The 23,355-nt window shown below is 39.0% G+C and overlaps 1 long non-coding RNA gene across 1 annotated transcript in view; it reads right to left on the reverse strand.

Moving 5' to 3' along the window:
- Window positions 1–23,043, reverse strand: part of LOC120572320 — a 42,498-nt gene extending 19,455 nt beyond the window's left edge. The window contains exons 1-2 of the long non-coding RNA XR_005641419.1: window positions 22,969–23,043; window positions 5,300–5,402 (exon numbers count right to left, since the gene is read on the reverse strand). This is a non-coding gene — a long non-coding RNA (uncharacterized LOC120572320). The remainder of the gene's footprint in view (window positions 1–5,299; window positions 5,403–22,968) is intronic.
- Window positions 23,044–23,355: the final 312 nt, after the last annotated feature.

Raw genomic sequence — 23,355 nt, forward strand, 5'->3', positions numbered from 1 at the left:
AGCAAAATGCAAATGTCTCTGCATCCTGCATGTGCTTTTATTCAGACGCATATGTCATGAAACATACTTTCACTAACTGAAATTAATTGTCTTTGGTGCATGGCTTGCAGTCAAATGAGACATGGGATTAAACTGATTGTAATGATGGTGCAGCGCAGGCTAGATAAGGGGTCAGGGGTGGTATAAGAATGTGCTTTAAATGCATGAAACTCTGGGAAATCAAGATTGCTGTTTTTCTTCATTGCCTCCAATCTGCGATTTTAATGTTATTGCTATTGTAACACACCCACTTAGACATTTAGTTTCTTTATTATCTAAGTGTGCCAATGAACTTTCATTTAATCACAGACACAGTTGCACTTAAAGTATGTCATACACTACAGTTTTTAAAACTTGAAAATCTTTAAACATACAAATAGACAGAAAATAAAATACAAAACAGAATAAAATAACCAAGTATGATGATGATGATGATGATGATGGTGGTGGTGATGATGATGATGATGATGATGATGATAATATGATGATGATGATGATAATGATAATGATAATGATAATGATAATGATAATAATAATAATAATAATAATAATAATAATAATAATGTGAAAACAATGTTAAAGGGGTTCTCTGTAGTGATGAATATAATTATCGCCCACGTCACAGCTAATCTCAGCTTTAAAGTAAGTTTCAGCTCATTGCTTAGCTATCTGACCCACAGTTACCAATTAGTTGGTGAACATAGTAGAGCATAGCAGATACATAGTCATATATTTCTCTCAGGAGTTAGTAGAGACCAAAACAGAGTTAAGACTATGAATATTGGACTTACACTCAGGTGACCAGAAAAACGACTCCAAATGAATGCTTATGTTGCTTTCTAACTGCTGGATGTGTGATAAAGAACTGGTTGCTAGCAAGTTAACCTTATTAAAGGCATGTTGTGATATGTGTTAACTGTTGTTAATGAGGTTATAATGGTTAAACACACTGACTTTATTGCAAATCAAAATGAAAGAATTGATTTTACTCACTTTTTAAAGATCACTTACTTTAATTGACTTAAAGAAGTAGAAATTAAACAATTTATTGCATGCTTGTTTTGTGGTCTGTTTTTGTCTTTTGCACTTTGATTGTTCTGAAACATTTCTGACAGTCCTACAGTTTCAGATACTATGCAACATAATGCAATATCTGACATATTGTTTTAAACAGAATGTGTGTAATAGGGTCAATATTTAGTTGTATTTCTGCTGTACATTTAAGGATGTGAATTCTTACTGATTCGGTGTTGCCCCAAACGGGTTAGGGGAGACTGTGCATTCCAAAAGTAAAGCAAAATTCAAACTTCAATATCTTGTGATGAGGTCATGTGTAGGCTATGTGTGTGCAAATACCTTTATTCTTTTGCCCAATGTTTTGACACTGAACAAGTGCAGGATATTTTAATATTGGTCTTCTGATGAGCTATTTAGATTAAACAGGCTTTAAACCAATCTAATTGGCAATGCAAGTATTTCCACTACATGTAAGCAATTCAAATGTGACACTTACTTCAATAACTCACACTTGAATACGTTTCTGGTCAGCATTTAGAGACACTTCAATGTATCATTCTGTGCAAGGAATTAGGGGACATCTGGCTGCTTCTCTTCGACAATCTGGGCAAAAAAAGTGGCTGACTATAAAAAATTGTAGGCTACTAAGCACTATTGAAGTAATGTTTAAAGGTCCAATATGTAATATATTTACTGTATTTAATCAAAAATTGACCACAATATGTCAACAGATACTAACGAAACATGCTAAGTTGAAATACTATGTTCTCTAACAACAAAACTAAAGCCAGTATTTTCTACTTTAAAAATGTGTATTCCAGGATGGAATGTCTGTTTTTATTTTGGCCTGTCTGTTGTTGTCAACTGTCCATTTTATCACCCAGGTTGCCATACATGAAACGCAAAAACAACGTGCTTGCTGCATGGTAGCAGCAACCAAACAAACTGGATTAACAGATAGAATGTTAGATTCATTCTACCTGCCCTTAAAAAAAAAAAACTCAACATCTTTCTAAGCAGTTGCATGACAAGGTAAAAGACAAGTAAATATTGGAGATGCATTTAAATGATGGAGACAGCTTAGAGACCAAAAGGATGCCGAATTGGGCTAATGTAGTAGTGATAGTCATTTTCAGTCATTTTAACATTCATGTGCTTGCTTTATATAGAGTACTCAAGTTAGTTACTTGCCAAAAGAATTAAGACCCATCTGGTGAAGTGATCCCAACTGGTGCTAGCGAACGTCGCCATGCTGATACATGCTAACTGCTAACGTTACCGGAGGACCAAGCAAGCGGGTGAGCCACGGCTGCTTACAACTACGGTGATGGAAATATGACAGAAACCCCAAGTTTGACTTCCTCATAATGAAAACATTGCAATTAATCAATTAACTTTGGCAAATAAACTGTGTAGCCGGATTTGTTGGATTGGGACACAGTTTATGTTCTCTATAGGTTGCTCTGCAATGTCTGTAATGTTATGTTATGTAATATTCTTGTGGCTAACGTTACCATCGCCAGCTTTGAGGTTATATGTTGGACAGTATGATTCCCACTTTGTTACAAACTGGCATGCAGCCATAATGTGTAATTAAATGTATAGACAAGCTGTATAACGGGGTCTGCAAAGTAGTAGTACCGAAAATCTCCCCCCTGCCGAAATTCTTCCCCCACGTCTGCTCAGTGGCCGTAGCCGACAAACAGTGACTGTAACCTGGGTACAGACGACCGCAAGGTCATGTTCTTTTTAGCGGATGTTGCAGTGACGTTAAGCTGAGAAATGTTGCCTGTCAGTTGGGCACAAACCTCTGCAAGGTCGCAGTCTTTTTAGCGGTCATTGTTGTTACATTTAGCTGATAAAAGGTGACTGTCAGCCGGGTACGGAGCACATGTTTTTATAACCGTAAACATAGCATCATCTAGCAACTCTGCTGCGCTGTGGAGTAATGTCTGGCAATGCGAGACTAGCATTTAGCTAACATTGACATTGTGAGACATTGGGTTTAGCATTCGCAACCTGGCAACCCCCGTGAACATCGAAGCTGGCTAGGAGGGGCCGGGGAGAAGGCTCTCTCCAGTAATTTCAATTTGAACTGCAGTAACCATTTTAAACGCTAGCTGGCAGTATAATATATTGGACCTTTAAGGCTTATTTAACACAACTTTAAACTCATTTAAATGTATTCTACTGGTCTGTTCCATTAAAGGGGTGATAGAATGATTATATGGGGTATTACACACTGATCCTTAAGGTCTCCTAATAGCAACATGTAACATTGGTTTGGCTGAATATTGCTCGAATGCTATTTTATGGGTCCTTAAATACCTTGTGAATATAGACCTATCTGTAACAAGAGCTTTTCTTCCAAATATGGTATGCATGAATATGTAGATGAGCTGCGCACTGATTGGTTTGAGCGAACCACATAGAAACACATTGGAGACTAGACAGCAGGTCTCATATTTCAGACACTGCAAAGTTATTTTTGCAATTTAAGGCATTTTTGTGAACATGAGGGGTCTCTTTAGGAGGAGCTGCTAGCTAGGCTATGTGTCCCATTTAATCCTATGGGAAAAGATTGTTGCTACACTTTCGGCATAACGGTCGTATATTTACAGTTTGAATTTCGTCACGACATGTATATCACAGCTACCCTAAATTCTTAACAAAGCTAATCTACATAGTTGATTTCTCGCATAAAAAAGTCTCAGAAGTGAATTTTGTGGTAAAATAGCAGATGAACAATGTATACAATTTGGCACTTAGTAACGCAGGTTATAATGCTCGCCTAGCTGCTAGTGTGGCACACCCTCAAACTCTGCTTCTGACTGGCTTGTAGTGCTTACCTAGGTACAGCGCATTTGCGACTCCCAACAAAGATGGAATAGAAGTAAGATGCCTCACTTGGTAGCTAAAACGGAGAGCTCAGCAATGTGCAGTACAACAAAAATATGGTGTTTTTTTTATATTAAACCATGTAAACCTATTCTGATATAACCTCTAAGGGACTGCTTGTTTTTTATTTAAGGGGCCCTCCAAAGTGATTGGGGGAAAAAAAGGCATGACCCTCCCCAACAAGTTATTTATGCCTTTTGTACTGGTTTGATAGAGGGACAGATTTTATTTCAGTAGATTTACTCACTAACTTTTTTGTTGAAACACAATAAGCATGGAAACTAAATGCACACGTACTGCATTACTTCAAATACTAAGTTACTCCTCTAGTAAACTAGTATTCACATGAAATAAAACATTGACACCATTCAACAAAAGCACACTGAGCAGTAACCCATATTGACAGCTGGCCCTACCAATCAGAAATTCAACGTTAAGTGTGTTGGTGTGCAAAGCGCTGCAACAATCACAACATCCAGGGATTGCTGTTGTGGCCAACAACTGGAAACTTTATACATTGTTTGTCTGCTATTTCATTACTAAATTCACTTCTGAGACTTTTGTTATGCCAGAAATCAACTATGTAGAGCTCAAATATGGGCCGTTTTACGAAAATTTATCTGGTACCCCGACTAAAAAACGTTGGGTGACACCCACCTCAACAAAGAATAAAAAGACCCTCCCTTATTTTCCTCTGGTGGTCCATTCCATAAATACTGAACGAATACAATACTGAACGAATACAATTATGAACCTGAAAATGAGCATAATATGAGCACTGTAATATTATACTTGTAACTTTTGGTTTGGATTGCACGTTGCAGTGTCAGAAGTCAGGTAAGCCATTGCACCTTAATTTTCTCCTTTTGAAAGGATGTGTGTGTGATCTTGAACACAAGTGGCATCCAGATACCCTTTAAATTTCTTTTTAATCGTTATCATTAGTAGTTATTCCTTTTTACGCAATGGTTCACAATGATATGAGACAAACCCAAATACCTACAGCTGGGTCATTTTTTGTTTTAAACAAAGTTTGAGCCAGTTAGTAAATGTGGACAGCCAGAACTCTCAGCACATTTTAATCGTTGAGTTATTTGGATTGATAAACAAAGCGATCCGGTCCATCTAACTCTTCACACTTGTATTATCATGGCAATGACCATGTCTAAGCCACAGGGCTGTGTAGATGTCTGCCTCTGTGTGTGTGTTTGATAGAACCACTCAGGTGTTCTCCCCTAGGCCTCCTAGATATCATCAGTCATTATCCTCATCATTCATCAAACACCGCAGGTGCACGTGAACATGTGTGCCTCGTCGGTGCCCCCCTCCCATCATGTCTACCTACCTTTTTCTGCTGCTCTTTCACTCGCTCCCCCCGTGGGGCCTTTCCAAACGTAACTCCCTGGAGGCCAGAAGAGATGCAAATTTGCACATTCTGGAGATGTGCGCTGATGTAGTGAGTAGAGAAAGAAAAAGGAAAGGGAATAAATAAGGTAGGAGAACTGCAGTGAATATATCAAGCTCTCCCTTAGTGCTGTGTCCCCTGCCCTAACCCTGAAGCAAAAATAAAACCCTGAAACAGAATTAACCTGCGTGATCCCAGCAGTGCTTTGGATACTTAAGTCCAATTTTGTGAACATTAAAAGTCTCTAAAATATTTGTGCAGTATGTTGAGAAAAAATAAAACTGAAAATGATGACTCTTATCACCACTGCAAATGCATTGGGTTAGTTGCTGATTCAGTTGTGCAGGTGTGACAATAAATGTAGTAAACGTGGAGGGGGGGGGCACTACGAGACACAGGGCCTAGATTTTTGTGCTACACCACTGGAAATCAAGTAGAAATGTAGAACTAATTTATAATGCACGCATTAGGTCATTAGGGTTTATTTGAGTTTTATTTTATTTTATTATTTTATTTGTTTGTGGCAAAGAATCTTGAAATTTCCACTCAAATACACGTCTTTTGTTGTACAGCATAGTCTAATGAGCTCTATGTGATCAACTGTTAAGTCAGGCCAAACTTGCACCCTAGAGCAAGTCTAAAAAAAGATTCACCAGTAGTATTTAAGTTTTTTTGACTACAATAAGTTAATTTTCCAAAAGCAATGTTGAGTACGGTTCACTGGATGGGTTTTCTACCTGTCCATTTGAGGGTACCTTCTTGTGACATTATGGCTTTCATTTCCTCACTTAACTCCAACCTACACATCAGCCTAAACAATAAAACCCAGTGGACTGAATTAGCATGGAGGTTTGCTGAAATTGCCTATTTGCACCCAGGGACTTAAATCTAGAAGCCAGAGAGCATAGAAATCTCCCATCATTATCATAAACATAAATGCTTTCAAATCCATGATGTTAAGTTTTTCAAGGCCATGACTGCACCTGTGTGTGCTTCTTATCCTACTCCTAGCCTCATGTCCTGTATGTTCCAGTAGGTCCTGGGTATTCATGTTTGCTTTGCAGATGGACATAGCTAGGTGTCCTCAAGCATGCTAGCGGTCCCTCTAATAATCACTCTTAATCACTACTTTCTAGCTTCTCAGGCCTCGTTTTGTAGTCTCTGGCTTTAGCCATTCCCACTGCCAGTAGATTATCTTGTTGGTGGTTCCAGTTCCTGAATCTTTGTAATAGTCTGCTCATAGTAAAGGGGTTGTATTTTACATTATCTCTCTCCTTTTTATATGTATTTCTGCTAGGTGCTTCAGATTTAGTTTTTTTTTTTTTTTTAGTAGAACAAACTTTATAATTTCAAAACACTAAGTGTTTTTGTTTTTTTGCTAGTGTTCTCCTGGTTTTAGTTATCTAAAGATATAAAGCAGTATAGGTCACCGTTGCGACCTTTCAGTTTACTCTGTAACAAGCCTTGCATTATTGCATTACCATCTTGTTTGTTTTCTTGTACTGTAGATATGCAGCCTTGTCTCTGGTCACCCTTTTTCCTCTGCAAAGTCTTGTACCCCAGACAGACTTGGCTCCACCCCAGCCTGAACGCTGCCTAGTGGCTGATTGAAATGTTTTAATTGGGATTTGGATGATACGAGCCAAAGACATGTGCCTCTGCTCTGTGCCTCCTCTGCTCTTCCATTACCACACTTCTCTTGCCTCCAAACGTTTGCTGCCAGGGCCACAATAGTAGCACAGCAGAGAATGTTTTCTCGTTTGTGAGGTTGGCGCAGCAAACTGGTAAACACCAGCCTGTAACAGAGGGGAGCCATTGGTGCAGGAACCAACTGTGATGATTTTAAAAGTGGGCGCAGCGCATAATGAGTTAGCAGCCTTCTCTATCACCCCCAAAATGAGTTTCCTAAACCTGATATTATGTTGCGCATCTGTTGTCATGCCCCCCCCCCAATTTGAAGTGGTATTTGTGTTAGTAATGGGACACTTTCATGCACTCCTGTTTAAATGTTTGATATGACATCTGCGTTCCTTCAATGTGATTCCATTTATTTCTTCCTTTCTTTAGTTTATTTTTACATGGAGCCAATCACATATGCCATTAACATTAAATGAATACATCTCTGTTCCTTTTTCAAAACGCCCAGATGGTGACCAATGGAATTGTTCCTCTGAAACAAATTAAGGATGAGAGCAAATGTACAGATGGAGGGTAGAAATTAATTTCTTGCAAATTACATTTCATATGTAGATTGCCGTCACATTAATGGTCTGGTTAATGCCTCTGCAAACGGGGAATAAGAGGAGAGAGCCCGAGAGGGGAACGCAACGAGGAAATGATAGGGAGACACAGAGGAAATGAAATGAGCGAGAGAAGCAGAGTATGAGAAAAGAGAGAGGGATAATGCGCTGAATACTGGAGGGACACAGCTATTGTGCATTGATATGAACTCCACATAGGCTATCACAGCCTTATCCAGGTGTGTCTCACTTTTGTTTTATGAGAGATTGGGACCTAACACTGCTTCTGCTTGGCGTTGGACTTTGCTCAGGTGGAATTAAACAGAAAGCAACCTTTCCCTACTTCCAACACCATTACGTTTTCCCCTCTTAAATCTCAGATGCAAAACATTCGGTGTGTAAGAGGCTGAAATCTGCAGTAAGGTAATGGTGCCAAGCAAAGAGAAAGGCAGAGGGGAGGTGTGTGTGTGGTGAAGGAAAGTATGCTGACAGAGTTACTGTAGCATGGGGAGCACTTTCACTCTCTCTGTCACTCTGTCTACTTCATCTTCTTTCACTTACACATACAAACTGAGTGAGAACATTTGCAACTTCACCTTAAGAGCATTCAAGGCTTACAGTACATACACTGTCATGTGCCAGGCATGGACAATTTTCTGGCCCTTCAAAACTATTGCACATGTGGTCTTTATGGGGAAAATGACAAAATGTACTGAGTCAGGGATGTTGGAACCATTTTCCAATATGGTGTGGGGGGTGCACCGCGGCGTACCTACGACGTAGATTCAACACACATGTATAAACCTGCCTTAAGACCTACCACCTTACATTTGGCATTGCCTCCCCACCACACTTGGCCAAACAAACAAACTCCCGGGGTTCATTTTGCCAAAAAACATCCAATCGCAGTCCTTTAAGTTCTGGTTACATATGCTGCATATTAATTCTGTTTTTGATTTTGGGTCAGGTTTGGATGAACTCAGCGACCATGGTGCAATGGTTTTGTTCACAACGAAGCATGTTGAATCCTCTACAACTTTGATTCTGGCCTCTGACTGGGTTCTTCTCCTTTGCAAGAGCAGACAAGGCTAATGAGTATTGTAGTGTTTGGAGCCATCTGCCATGCCAAACTGATGGACAAAACAAGATTGGTAAGGGAAAAAGTTAAAATAATAAAAAATGGGGACCATGAAAACCAGTAAAGTCATAGTTGTTGCATTATATTTCATTGCTTAGTTTGTATCTTTTTTGTCTTTTATTAGATAGCTGCTAGTTCAGAGACCACCGGTAACGAGGGGAGAGAATGAGAGATGGAGACTGACGTGCGACAAACGTCCCTGGACTGGGCTTGAACTGGGGATGTAACTGTTCATGGTTTAGGAACATTGAGGATATCATTAAAAGAAAAAGTAGGGTGAAAAGTACATTCAGAAACAGTTTCTCCTCACACTTTGCAACTGTATATAGTTTGCAGTCTCTCATACAGGAACCACACTTCATAAGATATTGCTATTAGTGTTCTGTCCTTTTTTAGAATGAGATGTGTTCCCCCTCATTCTTAATCTGGCCCTACCAAATGAGCCCCATTATTATACAGACGGATGGAAATTAGCTAATTATTTTCCCTGACTAATGGCCTCACACCATGCCATGTTGGCAAATGTGTGAGCAGGAGAGCATCAGAAGTCTTCTAAAATACTGACTTGAATACCAAACTCATGTCTGATTGTGAGCTATGATGACAGAAGCACAATGTAGACATCTGATTCACAGCCATTGATTAAATATCACAAGATACCAATGTCATAATCGTAATTTTGAATTGGAAAAGACCACAAAAACCACACATTTATTTAGGACAGCACTTTGATCCAAGTTGGATCGCCCGTATACAGTATATATACAGTATATACTAATAGGCTAATAATAAGGCTCTATGGTGACAGGTGTGGCCAACCAGCAAACCAGCACAGAATGATCTCAAAACAATTACAAATTTATATATATATATATATACTGTAGGCCTATCTACTATATCAAGAATGTCTCAAATATATTAAAAATGTCATATACATGACAAAAAGCAGCCACTAATATGCGTCCTAGATTTCTATTAACACAGGCCTACATTTATGTCATAGGCAGCAATCGACATTTCAACAAGCATGTCTGGCCACAGGCTTTACAATATACATGTCTACTTCTTTCGTAGACTGTTGAAGGCTGAAATGATGGCTTATCAACTTTATTTCAAGCCTGCCTCAGCTCTCACCCTCTTTGTCAGGATACATTTATGAATCAATGTTAAAGTTGGGCAAATGAAAAAATCACACATCCTTTGTCAACATTTTTTCTTAAGATTTTTACATCCTCTGTCTTTCTCCATCGTCCAGTGCTATTAAGGTTAAGACCACGTGCTCTAGAAAAGCTAGAGTGCTCTGCAATTGTCAACCTCTCTAATGGTGTCCCCTCTCATGTATGGCTTCACAAAGGCAATTTTCTGTTAGTGGTCACAGAGGGGAAAAAAAAACAGACTGAGCCGACCCACTTCAATAGAAAGCAAAAGAGCTTGTACACGTATAAATGGAGATAAAACCACAGGACTCATCGGTGGATTAGAAGAAGCAATTTTCTGCACTACTTTAAGAAATGTTATCAACAAAAAAACAACCGGAACAAAGTGAGCTTCGTTCTGAGATAAAATGCCCACCACCTGAGTAAATAAAATGGATGGATAAAAAGCTTGATAAAAGCTGGGGGAAAAGTTGAAAAAAGCAACATTTCTGATGGTCTAAAAATTAAATGTTTACCAATGAATATTGGGTAAAAATGTCAGATTTGAAGGATGTTGGATAAAAACAACCAAATCCATATAGAGTACATCCCTGAATATCCTCCCTGATTTTGATTGCCTTGTAGGTAATTTCACGTTTTTGAAATTACACTTCACGCTGATGAGGTATTATCCTAAGTGTCGAACAAAAGCCATGGCTAATTAAGCCCAGAAGGAAACTGGAGTGCTCTGGATTTTTCTGTAATCATTATTTATTAGTTGCAAGGATTAACTTTTGGATGCACTATGCATCTTCATTCAAGTCGAACAGCCTTGGTACAGAGTGCTCACAAGAATGTGATTGGCTTGATTGGTGGAGAGTGGAGTGGGTGGGGCACTCACTTTAACCAATATTCTTGCAGCAAGAAAATTTGCTAGGCTCAGGCTACAATAATTGGCATTTATTTACATTATAATCTTTTGAGAAAATGGCTTTTATGGAGCTTTTAATCATATATTAGCAGATCCTGTTAAGCCAGTTGTCTGAGTGATTTGAGGACTTTTCATCCTGTTGGCTTCAGAGTTTATTCTTGAACTTTAAAAACAGTTGAGAAAACAATTTCACCACAGTGTCCATTTAGCAGCAGTTCTCGAGCTTTTGATCACATCCTCTGATCTTCCTCAGTAAATGGAGTTTGCCGAAGTTGCCCAAAAATAGTAATACTCAAATAGGGTCACGCCTAAAGTGATGTATGATAGCATTTCCCCACAATGGCTCACAATGAACATTGCATATGTAAATGCTACATTGCACTAGAGTAAAGGTCAAGGGGCTACCAACATAGGTTTAACAATTTTAATAATGCATTTATTATAGTGGATCTAATATATTTATTTCAGTTAATTGCATAGATGAACATACAGCAAATACTTTGACTACAGGCACTGTAGAAGGGGTGTACTTTGGAATTTGAAAGTTTAGCCCAGTGGTGATGCTTGAACAAAGGTCACAGGGTCTCCAAAATCAACAGCTTGCTCACACCGAGAGCACAGAGTTGCACAGGAAATGTATCAGAATGAGTAAGGGGTCAGGAGATGACCCTGGAAAGTGAAACCGTGATAACGCTTGAGTAAAGGTCTATGGGTCATGGAAATCAATAGGGTTCTTCATCTTGGTCACAATAAATACAAGAATTTTTTTTCTAGATATATTGGTCACCGACAAACTGAAGTTAAATGTTGCATGCATTAATATACTCTTCCACTATTCCTCCAGGCCATGATTTCAACTCTGAATGCATATTAACTTCCAGGCAAAGGCATTGTTTTAGGATATTATGTTGCCAGCTTCAATTTTACATCTGATCCATTCAGGAATTCAAAAATAGTTATAATATAGTATGTGTATAATTACAACAAAGTTAATATCCCAGCTTTTAGAGACTTAATTCAGGCTTTAATTCGTTTTTCATTAAAGCCCCAATCTGTCCAGAGTGTATGAAGCCGATCAGTGTAGTTTATCAAGTAGCAATTCTCTGGTTTTAGCTTCTTAAATGTATGGATTTTCAGGTTCTCTCTTTTCCATTTCATTGCTAATTGAATACATTTGGGTTTTAGACTGTTGGTCTAACAAAACAAGGAATGTGCACCTGTAAGAGTAAATAGAACGGTCACATGATTAAAATTCACATCGCATGTTTAGTCATGCCTTTAAAATGGCCACTGTGCGGCAGTAAATAAAACGGTCATACACGTCGTTTCAGGAGTCATTAGCAATCAACCTATTCTGTGGTTTAGGTATGAGGATGTGTTGATTATATTAACATTGGTTAAAAAAAAAGTAGTTCAAGGTGATCACACGCAGCAGATGTCCATCTACGCAGGACAATTAGACAAAATAAAGTAGTTTCAGCCCTAGTTGTGTTTACATGGGGTATATTAGAGGCACTATAAAGTAATTTATACGTACCGTTTCAACTTTTGAGTATTTGTTACCCCTGAAGAAAAGTATGTTCTGCTTTATAATACAACCAAGACACTGCCCCATGCTATCAGGTCTTCAGAATGACTTTTAGCAATGATTCAAGACAAAAGCAAAATACCAGATGTTTTGCCTTTTTGTTGTGGATATCCAGGACTGCAGAATGGTGTTTTTTAGGAATAAAATATTTGCGCTGTCTTGTTTTGCCAATCTTTACACCTGATAAAGCAGAGAAGAAACAAATCACCAAACAGCTGTTAATACTTAAGGTCAGTGTGCTGTATTTTTCTGAATAGAAGACCTCATCCCTGCTGGAGAGACGATTGTGGAGCTATACATTGGGATTTGATCACTCAGTCATCTTCCATCGTGGCAGCACTTTATGGGACTTTAACACTCTCTCCCTCTTCCCTATATAATCCTTCTCCTCCAGCAGTCACCTGAAAACACTTTACTATCGCTCCACTGTTACTGACTTCAACCTTCAGGCGCTTTTTCTTTGAAGCTAGTTTTACTGGGCTTCAGCTGTCTGGACCTAATGGAAAGCCGCTTTCTTCCTAGACGATAACATTTTTCTCTGACTAAGTAAGGATCAACAGTTGTGGTTTCTGAGGCTCTTGTGGTTTCTTTTTTTATTTAATCACCTGATTGGTTTAAAATTTTAAAAATTTTTTTTTAAAAAAAAAAAAAAAAAAAAAAAAAATATAAATAAAAAAAAAAAAAAAAAAAAAAAAAAAAAAAAATATTAATATTATTTTAAATAAAAAAAAAAAAAAAAAAAAAAAAAAAAAAAAAAAAATAAATTTAAAAAAAAAAAAAAAAAAAAAAAAAAAAAAAAAAAAAAAAAAAAAAAAAAAAAAAAAAAAAAAAAAAAACAAAAAAAAAAAAAAAAAAAAAAAAAAAAATTTATTATTTTAAATAAAATAAAAAAAAAAAAAAAAAAAAAAACAAATTTTTTTACAAAAAAACAAAAAACACCCTAGTGTGTGTGTGTGTGTGTGTGTGTGTGTGTGTGTGTGTGTGTGTGTGTGTGTGTGTGTGTGTGTGTGTGTGGCAGAGAAGAGTGTGAGTGGTAGAGCCGTACATATAAGTTCAGACATGATGTGTGACAGTGTGACTGACACACATGAAAGACATGACACATGCACACAGACATAGACATACTCTTTCAAAAGTGCATAGGATCAGGTGTGGAGTTGCCACAAAGGGTTGAAATGACACGGACAACAGGAAAACATGAGGGAATTGGCCCCAGGGACGCCACTGACAACCTGATACTACTACACACACAAACCTTGTGTGTGATGCAGCATACACATTCAACCTGAGCCATTCATAGCAGACTGCTGTAATCCCTGTGACTGTAATTCCACACACATCACTGCTAAACTGTAGGTGTTTACAAGACTTTGCACAAGAAATATAACGTGGGATCATGTTAAAGTCATTATTTTCCAAAGCACTTCATAAAGGTGCAACGAGCCTGTAACATTCATTTTTTGAAACATTGGCATGTACTGTAAACAACCTTTATGTAGTTTGAATGCCTTCTTTCTATATACCAGGTCTTGGTATGCTTAACTGTTCAGACAAGACCGTGTCAGGCACATCAGAGAGTGTATTATTATGCATCAGTCACACACCTGTCATTCAACACACATACAAATACAGTGTCCGTTCAAAGATGAAGGACAAAGTAAAACAACAGCCATGCTAGTGGCTCTGTTAGGCCGGCGACAGACTGGATGCGTCGCATGAGCGTGTGAGCTGCGTGGCGTGTGCAGGGGAGGTTCCTCCTACAGGCAGAGGGTCATTAGTGATTGGAACCACCTGGGCTCAGCGTATTTAAGCTGTTGCTAACCACTCTGTTTTCTCTCTCTGCTCCTCCAGGTATGAACCTGTTTCGTTTGTTCCTTTATAGTTTTACTTAGTTTCCACTCAGTCATTTACACCCATACAGATTCACTCATCCATGCACTTTACATACACCTTACATTATGACATTCTCACACCTCATTCCTTTTTCTTTGTTTAAAGTTAATAGTTTTGATTTATAATAAAGTATCTTTTTGATTGGCCTATACTTGTTGTTGGTGTCCCCTCATTTCTTTGCCACAGGCCATGAGCCGGTTTGTGACCAGTGGGGGCTCGTCCGGGATTTGAATCCGGGACCTCTCGTCACCCACTTGTCACAAACCAAGTGCCAAGTGTGTTGGAAGCGTTTCCAGGCAAGTAGAATAGGAAAAGATGTTTATATGTCATTTTGACACAAATACATATTAATAAATGACATATTGATGTTTTAAAGTCTCTAGGTTTTGACATAAATGCAGATATAAATGTAATAAAAAAATTGATTTTCAAATATTGCACCTGTCAATACAGAACGAAATATTCTGTAGCCTATTTTGCCGTTAATGCTGCCGATGTTGTCTTTGCTGTAATCAAATCCGTATATATTTATGTTTTAACATGAAGTATACTGCTGCTTGAGTGCAGTAAATCAATGGGAATCATACAAGTGTACAGACAAGGCTAACAGCAGCAGCGCTGCGTCAGACACGTTTCTGGTGTCTAAAGACTGGTGTCTAAATCCACGCAACAGAAACGCCACGTTCACGCGACACATCCAGTCTGTCGCCGGCCTAAGGCTTTACTTAGACACAGTGGTGCATTGAGCTGAAAGCCAAGTTAACAACTACACACTAGGGCTGTACCTGACTCAGAATTTTGTTAGTCGAATTGGATCTCACTGTTCAATACAAATATTAGACTATGTTTTCCTTTTTTTCATGAAGAGCATCAAGCAACGCTTATTGAGCTGCCAGATTTTTGAACGGCGGTACATTCAGGGTGACAAAGACATTCACATAATAAAGTAAACAAGCCAAGTTATCCCTCCAAGCTAACTACTGTAACGGAGAGTTATAAATAAAAACAGGCTTTGTAATTTGAACCAGCATGAAGACCACCAACACTATTAACTCCCATCAACAACTGCAGCAGATGACGCTACTGCTTCTCTTCACTCTTTACCCTTCGCAATAAAAACCCAACTTAATCCTAACTTTATAAAGGTGCAGTGAGCCTGTAACATTCATTTTTTTTAAGCACTGCGGCATGTACTGTAAACAACCTTATGTAGTTTGAATGGCTTCTTTCTATTTACCAGGTCTTGGTCTTGTATTATGTTCACATAAAAGTAAGGGGTCAAAAAATGCCAAGATGTAAGTATATTTTTTCTTCAGTGAAGGAATTGTATAGATATGAGGATAAGGTCTGCACATATTCTGTAAATATGTGTCATTTCTATGTTTTATTGGTCAAATGTCTGTACATTTACATTTTCGTAAGCAGAACAAACTAACATTTATTTTTAAATCTTATACATTTCTATAAGCCCTTTCTAAACAGCCAAAACATACAATTTTATGCTCAGACTTTGTGGATATAAACACCCAGCACTGGATTGGTTTTGTACATTGACAATACCAATAAAGTCTAATTCAAATCAAATGACGATTTTTCGAAAAAGAGAAAGAAAAAGCAGCCTTAAAGGGGTGATAGAATGATTATATAGGGTATTTCACACTGTTCCTTATGGTCTCCTAATGGGGTATGTAACATTGGTTGGGCTGAAAATGGCCTGGTTGATATTTTATTGGCCCTTATGCATCCCTGTGTTTTGGCCCTATTTGTAACAAGAGCTTTTCTTCCAAATATGGTATGGTCATGAATATTTAGATGAGCTGCGCGCTGATTGGTTGAGCGACTTGCCATACGCACATATTAGAGACGCGCGCTGATTGGTTGAGCAAATCCCCAATACACATACATTAGAGAAGCGACAGAATCTCATATTCCAGACACTGCAATGTTTCATTACCAAATTCACTTCTGAGACTTTTTTTAAGCGAGAAATCAACTATATAAAGCTGAAATATGGGCCGTTTTACAAAATTTGATGGCTAATTGAAATTTGGTAAGACGTGTGGACTTTAGGAGCTCCACACAGTCTGACGAGAAAGCGGCAGCCTGCTGGGCTCCATACCCAGGGCAGAGTCACCCTTTGTGGATACTGCACTACGGGGCTCCGCGGCCAGCTGCCGGCATAACTATAATATATTTACGGTTTGAATTTCGTCACGCCACTTTGATTTTAAGGCATTTTTATGAACGTGAGGCGTCTTTGTAGGACGAGCAGCTGCTTGCAATATGTCCCATTCATTACAATGGGGAAATACCGCAGCCATAACTAAATTATATTTACAGTTTGAATTTCGTCACGCCACTTATACATCATTCCCCAATGTCTTATAAAGCTAACAGTTGTGTCCGATTTGATTTTAAGGCATTTTTCTGAACGTGAGGCGTCTTTGTAGGACCAGCAGCTGCTTGCTATATGTCCCATTCATTACAATGGGGAAATACCGCAGCTAGCTAGCTACACTGTCGCCATAACTAAATTATATTTACAGTTTGAATTTCGTCATGCCACTTATATAACATCATTACCCAATGTCTTATAAAGCTAACAGTTGTGTCCGATTTGATTTTAAGGCATTTTTATGAACGTGAGGCGTCTTTGTAGGATCAGCAGCTGCTTGCTATATGTCCCATTCATTACAATGGGGAAATACCGCAGCTAGCTAGCTACACTGTCGCCATAACTAAATTATATTTACAGTTTGAATTTTTTACGCCCACTTATATAACCTCATTACCCAATGTCTTATAAAGCTAACCGTTGTCCGATTTGATTTTAAGGCATTTTTATGATGAACGCTAGGCGTCTTTGTAGGACCAGCAGCTGCTTGCTATATGTCCCATTCATTACAATGGGGAAATACCGCAGCTAGCTAGCTACACTGTCGCCATAACTAAATTATATTTACAGTTTGAATTTCGTCATGCCACTTATATAACATCATTACCCAATGTCTTATAAAGCTAACAGTTGTGTCCGATTTGATTTTAAGGCATTTTTATGAACGTGAGGCGTCTTTGTAGGATCAGCAGCTGCTTGCTATATGTCCCATTCATTACAATGGGGAAATACCGCAGCTAGCTAGCTACACTGTCGCCATAACTAAATTATATTTACAGTTTGAATTTCCGCCAACCTTATATAACATCATTACCCAATGTCTTATAAAGCTAACCGTTGTGTCCGGATTTGATTTTAAGGCATTTTTATGAACGCGTATGCGTCTTTGTAGGACCAGCAGCTGCTTGCTATATGTCCCATTCATTACAATGGGGAAATACCGCGCTAGCTAGCTACACTGTCGCCATAACTAAATTATATTTACAGTTTGAATTTCGGCACGCCACTTATACAACATCATTCCCCAATGTCTTATAAAGCTAACCGCTGTGTCCGATTTGATTTTAAGGCATTTTTTATGAACGCTGTGCGTCTTTGTAGGACCAGCAGCTGCTTGCTATATGTCCCATTCATTACAATGGGGAAATACCGCAGCTAGCTAGCTACACTGTCGCCATAACTAAATTATATTTACAGTTTGAATTTCGTCACGCCACTTATACAACATCATTCCCCAATGTCTTATAAAGCTAACCGCTGTGTCCGATTTGATTTTAAGGCATTTTTATGAACACAAGGCGTCTTTGTAGGACGAGCAGCTGCTTGCTATATGTTACAATGGGGAAATATCGCAGCTTGCTCACTTTCGCATAACTAAAGTATATTTACAGTTTGAATTTCGTCACGGCATGACTATTACAGGTTCCTCAAGGTCTTACAAAGCTTAGCTAACACTTGTCCGATTTCGGATATCAATTGAATGTATTTTTGTGAATGTCAGAGTTAGGAGGAGGCTAGCTAGCTCTCATTGATGGACTCCATCTCACCGCGGCTCTATCAATGAGACTCGCGGACAAGAGGCTTTATTTCCCCGATTGTTTGTTTAAATAACTCAACACACATACCCATTATAAGATTAACTGGAACCTGCGGGCTGCGGTAAAAGATTGCAGGCGTAACAAGCTCGCTGACACTGCGGTCAGGGTGGCGATGTAGCAACCCAGGCAGCACCAACACCGGGACTAAACTCCGCCACACAATTGGGAGAAAAATTTGCAATTAGCCATCCTTTTTCGTAAAGCGGCCCATATTTGAGCTTTATATGGTTGATTTCTCGCATAAAAAAGTTTCAGAAGTGAATTTTGTAATGGAATAGCAGAGATCTGCGTGACCTAGCTAGATTCAGAAGACTACCTGATCTCAGGTTCGTTGTGTAGCCTATGTAAATATTGGGGCGTGACTGTTCTCTTAGGGTTCGGATTTTGAGGCGCCGCAAGCAACTCAGCTTTGTTGGGATTCGCCCGTTTCGGCGCGCAGTTTCAAAATATGAGATTTCATGTCATGGTAGCAGTGGGACTTTGAGCTTCTATGTATGTCCTATTTACCCACCGAACTGTCGTTATTCAACTATGACAGGGTAAAATCGGTTTTGCATTCTATCACCTCTTTAAGTGATGGTTATTAATTCCCTTTTTTTATAAATATGTATGACCTCGAGCCAAACACCCCACCAGAAGCTTTTTTCACCTGGATCTAACATTGGGAGCGTTAGTAGCGTTATCAGCTGAATAGCTTAGCACAGGGGCTAATGGACCCAATTTTGTATCTCGTAAATGACCCCACTAATAATGCCCGAAATGATACCAAACGTCTACACTAGTAAATAAGCCTGCTGGCTTCTGCTCTCTGCTGTTGTTGTTGCTGCTGTAAGACGAGTGCTTAGGGCCGTCTACAAATTACAACACCGAAAAGAGATGCAACAAAAATATTTTTTTATTTAACTTTGTTTTTAAGTGCTGTAGTATAACTAGCAGGAGACAATTAATAATTGAGGTAAGTTTGGAGACATTACCTTATTTAATCATTAAATTAATAAATATTTTTGTTGTATCTCTTTTCGGTGTAGTAATTTGTAGACTGCCCTAAGCACTCGTCTAACTGCAGGTAGCAGCAGCAGCTAGCAGAAGAGAGCAGGCAAGTGTTCATAAACTTCTGGTGTACTTACAAACTTTCCAATCCATCGTTTTATGAGTACATAACCTATTTGTACTAGTGTAGAAGTTTGGTATCATTTCGGGCATTATTAGTGGGGTCATTTACGAGATACAAACGTGGGTCCATTAGCCTCTGCGCTAAGCTATTCAGCTGATAACGCTAATCTACGCTAACTCTCCCAATGTTCAACCCAGGTGAAAAAAGCTTCTGGGGGGGTGTTTGACTCGAGGTCATGGTGCAAAGGACCCTAGGGTGAAATTACTCCGAACCATCACTTTAAGTGTTCTTCCAGAGAGTCTAAATGAAGACTACAAAATACTACTCTACTTACTAGTAAATCGAAATTTCAGACATTGTCTGCAGTTAATCAGGTGTCGCAACGTTGCTCAAACTGAACCTCAAATCACTGCTGATCTTAGTAGAACATATTGTAAAGTTTGTCTGGGGTGACATATTTGGGGTTAACATCCATCAATGTCTGTCCAGTTAGTGGAGATGGAACTATGAAATGTTCCTGTGGATTCAGTTTTTCAGTGGGAAACAAGAAGTAGCATACTGTATTATAGCTGAGCTGGCAATTGAGCCCCAATGCAAAATGCTACTGCCAGTTTTTGAAGTTGAACTTGAAGTGAAAACCTCAACTGTGCAGTAACTAATGGTATTTGCCCCTGGAAAGAGCCAGAATTAGGAAACAGACATATTATAAGAAGCATATGTTTAAAACGTGTCTTGTTGACACCCAAACAAGCCATTATTGAGTTCTTAATCAGATGAAAAGGGAGCAGAATCCAATCAAAATGGCATTTTGAGCTACAATGCCCCTTTCGGTCTTACACCTCCGTAATAATTAACATTACACTCAAACCCCAGCAGATGAGGACCTTGTAATGAGGGTAGTGAAGTAATGATATCCCATTATGACATGCAGATCCCTTGCTGAATGCACTGCCAGAGCTACACTCTGTGGCGAGGTGGGTTACTCCTCCAGAATACACTTAGGCAGCAGCAGTTGAGTCCTTCATCCTCATACAGCTCAATTTAAGAACGTCAATATGACCAAGGGCACCGGCAAACACAACTGGTAATTGACGCAGCAATCATATTATATTCAGGGCCAGGTAATGTTCATTTCCGAGCTATTGAAATTGATTTTTGATGCGAATGGAAGACAATACAGAGTATATTAGCAGCAACGGAAAAAACCTCAACCCTGATAGGTCGCCGTAATGTGAGGTTGGGTCACAATTACACTGGCCAATTTGTTTGTTTGATGTTCCTAATTAGCGGCTCAATGGAGAATCAAGGATAAGAGATGTAACTGAAAGAGAAATAGGATGTGCAAAAAGAGCCATGGCAAGAGCAAGAAAGCTTTGAGCCCCTGGGCAAGAAAGGTGTGTCACTAACGCACATGGTTTGTGTCAAACCAATGGCGCAAGGAGGAGGTATTTTACAGGGATGCAATTTAAAGAAAATAACTTGGACCCTAGGTGTTTCGTTTATGCAAGGTAATTTGAGTCTCTAAGAGAGGCCAGTAGCCTTGTAAGTAATTCCAGATAAGAGAATCAATCAGTTCACAAAGTGATAAGTTAGACCTGTGACGTAACCGGTCCATGATCATAAAAGACAGGTGCAGCCATAAAAAATAAAATACCACCATATCCCTATTATGTTACTGTAGCCATTTCAAAACATTGTAAGCCATCTGTTGATGATGTAAAAGGATTTTAAAAAATGCCTCAGTGATCGGCTGATATAATTACATGGCTCAGCTTCTTTACTGTGTGTATTTATAAGCGCAGGCATACATCAGCTGAATGGCATGTGTTATTACGTGACGTTATTTATTGGTGAAGACGCTGAACTTAGATTAGCCTCCTCTCAAGCTTCTTAATGAGGAAAAGTAATTGGCCATGTCTGCTGGAGCACCTATGCACTTGTGTGATAGTCATAAACAGGGTGTTAAGGAGGAAAAAAAATCTTATTCTTTAAACAATATAGAGATGTTAACAGGGCAGTTGGAGGAATTGTAGTTGAATTTTCGAGCCTGGAAATTAATTGGGGGTTTAAGCCAGGAATGAACTGAGTTAGGTGTTCACACTTTCGAGCAGTCACAGTCCCAAGTGCTCAGGCAGGAAGAAATATTACAATAGGCATGCATAAAAGGCATGAAAAGTGCCTGCTCCAGTCCCTGTTAATTCCCCCTATTGTGCTGTACAACATTTTCTGATTGTTGCATATGCAAACGAATCACAAAATGTTTTCATCAGTGGGAGTTTTGACCAAGCCCAAGCTCCCTTCTGTGCTTATCCTTTGATATCATGCTTTCTGGGCTTTCACCACGCATGCCGCCGCTGATAGTGCTCTGTTGGGTTTTTATGTTCTGTGTCTTATCAGGTCAGAGGATTCCACAGAGGAATGGCGGTATTGTCGGCACTGACCTCCCCAAAAGTCACACAAAAAGAAACTAAATTGAGCGGTGGCACGCGGAAAGCTCCAAGGAGGCACCATTTGCAATTCAAAGGCAAATTAGCAAATCAAACACTTTGTCATTGCCAAAGGAAATTGATGTTAGAAAATTGAGTGACATGTGTTTAATATTAAAAAACTTACCTTAACCAACACATCATCAGCTAAAACAGTAATTGCACTTGAGTGAAGGTAACATTATGACCTTGGAGGCTTTTTGAATGCGACGTCCTCTACATAAAGTGAGATTTTAAGGTCATCACTGTCATATCCAATCTGTGGAGTGACTAGTCAGGATAAATCAAATTACAAAGATATCACTGACAACTGCCCTTGTACTAAGTCAACGCTTTCATCCATAAGTTTTCTGCAGCACTCAAGTGGCAGGGTCTAACAAAGTGGAAAGTAATGTGAATAATAAACTAGATGAATGTTAAGATCCCAGACATGGGTAGATGCTTAACTGTTCAGACAGGACCGTGTCAGGCACATCAGAGAGTATATTATTATGCATCAGTCACTCACCTGTCATTCAACACACATACAAATACAGTATCAGTTCAAAGATGAAGGACAAAGTTAAACAGCCATGCTAGCGGCTCTGTTAGGCTTTACTTAGACACAGTGGTGCATTGAGCTAAAAGCCAAGTTAACAACTACACACTAGGGCTGTACCCGACTCAGAATGTTGTTAGTCGAATTGGATCTCGCTGTTCAATACAAATATTGAACTATGCGTTCCTTTTTTTCATAAAAAGGATCAAGCAATGCTTTATTGAACTGCCAGATTTTTGAACGGCGGTACGTTCAGGGTGACAAAGACATTCACATAATAAAGTAAACAAGCCAAGTTAGCCCTATGAGCTAACTACTGTAGCCAAGAGTTATAAATAAAAACATGAGGCTTTGTAATTTGAACTAGCATGATCCAAGACTGGCAACACTGTTATTAACTCCCATCAACAACGGCAGCACATGACGCTACTGCTTTTCTTCACTCTTTACCCTTCGTAATAAAAACCCAGAAGGCGGAAGATAACAAAATAGATCTTGGAGCCTGACCGGACAAAGCCTCTCTTCCTCTGGGCAGCTGTCACTCAGACTCACCCTAGATCTGGTTCTGTAGCTGCGTGTTCCTGTCGCTGACATCTTGAAGGAGTAGATGTGATGACTTGATTTAAGATTTTACCCAGAGAGCAGTGTGAAAGGGAGGAGCGTTCACTTTGTAAGAAGTAGCTGCACAGTGACTGTCGAAAAAAAAACATTAAAAAAAAACTGCTCCTTTTGTTATTGTGTTCTGATGTGCGTAACGACAGTGATTTTGAATTTGGGCTCTGATCGCTGCCAAAACACGGATAATCTACATGCAATACTGTCCTCAAACGCAGCCTTTGAAGATGAACCGGAAGTGCTAAAGCAGCTGCTCTAACGTCGCTGTGTAGAAAGGTGAACCTAAAGGCAACCAAATCATTTTACCAAGCAGGAAAGACCAAT

This window comes from Perca fluviatilis, chromosome 14, assembly GCF_010015445.1.
Source record: "Perca fluviatilis chromosome 14, GENO_Pfluv_1.0, whole genome shotgun sequence".
In the NCBI taxonomy this organism is placed as follows: Eukaryota; Metazoa; Chordata; class Actinopteri; order Perciformes; family Percidae; genus Perca; species Perca fluviatilis.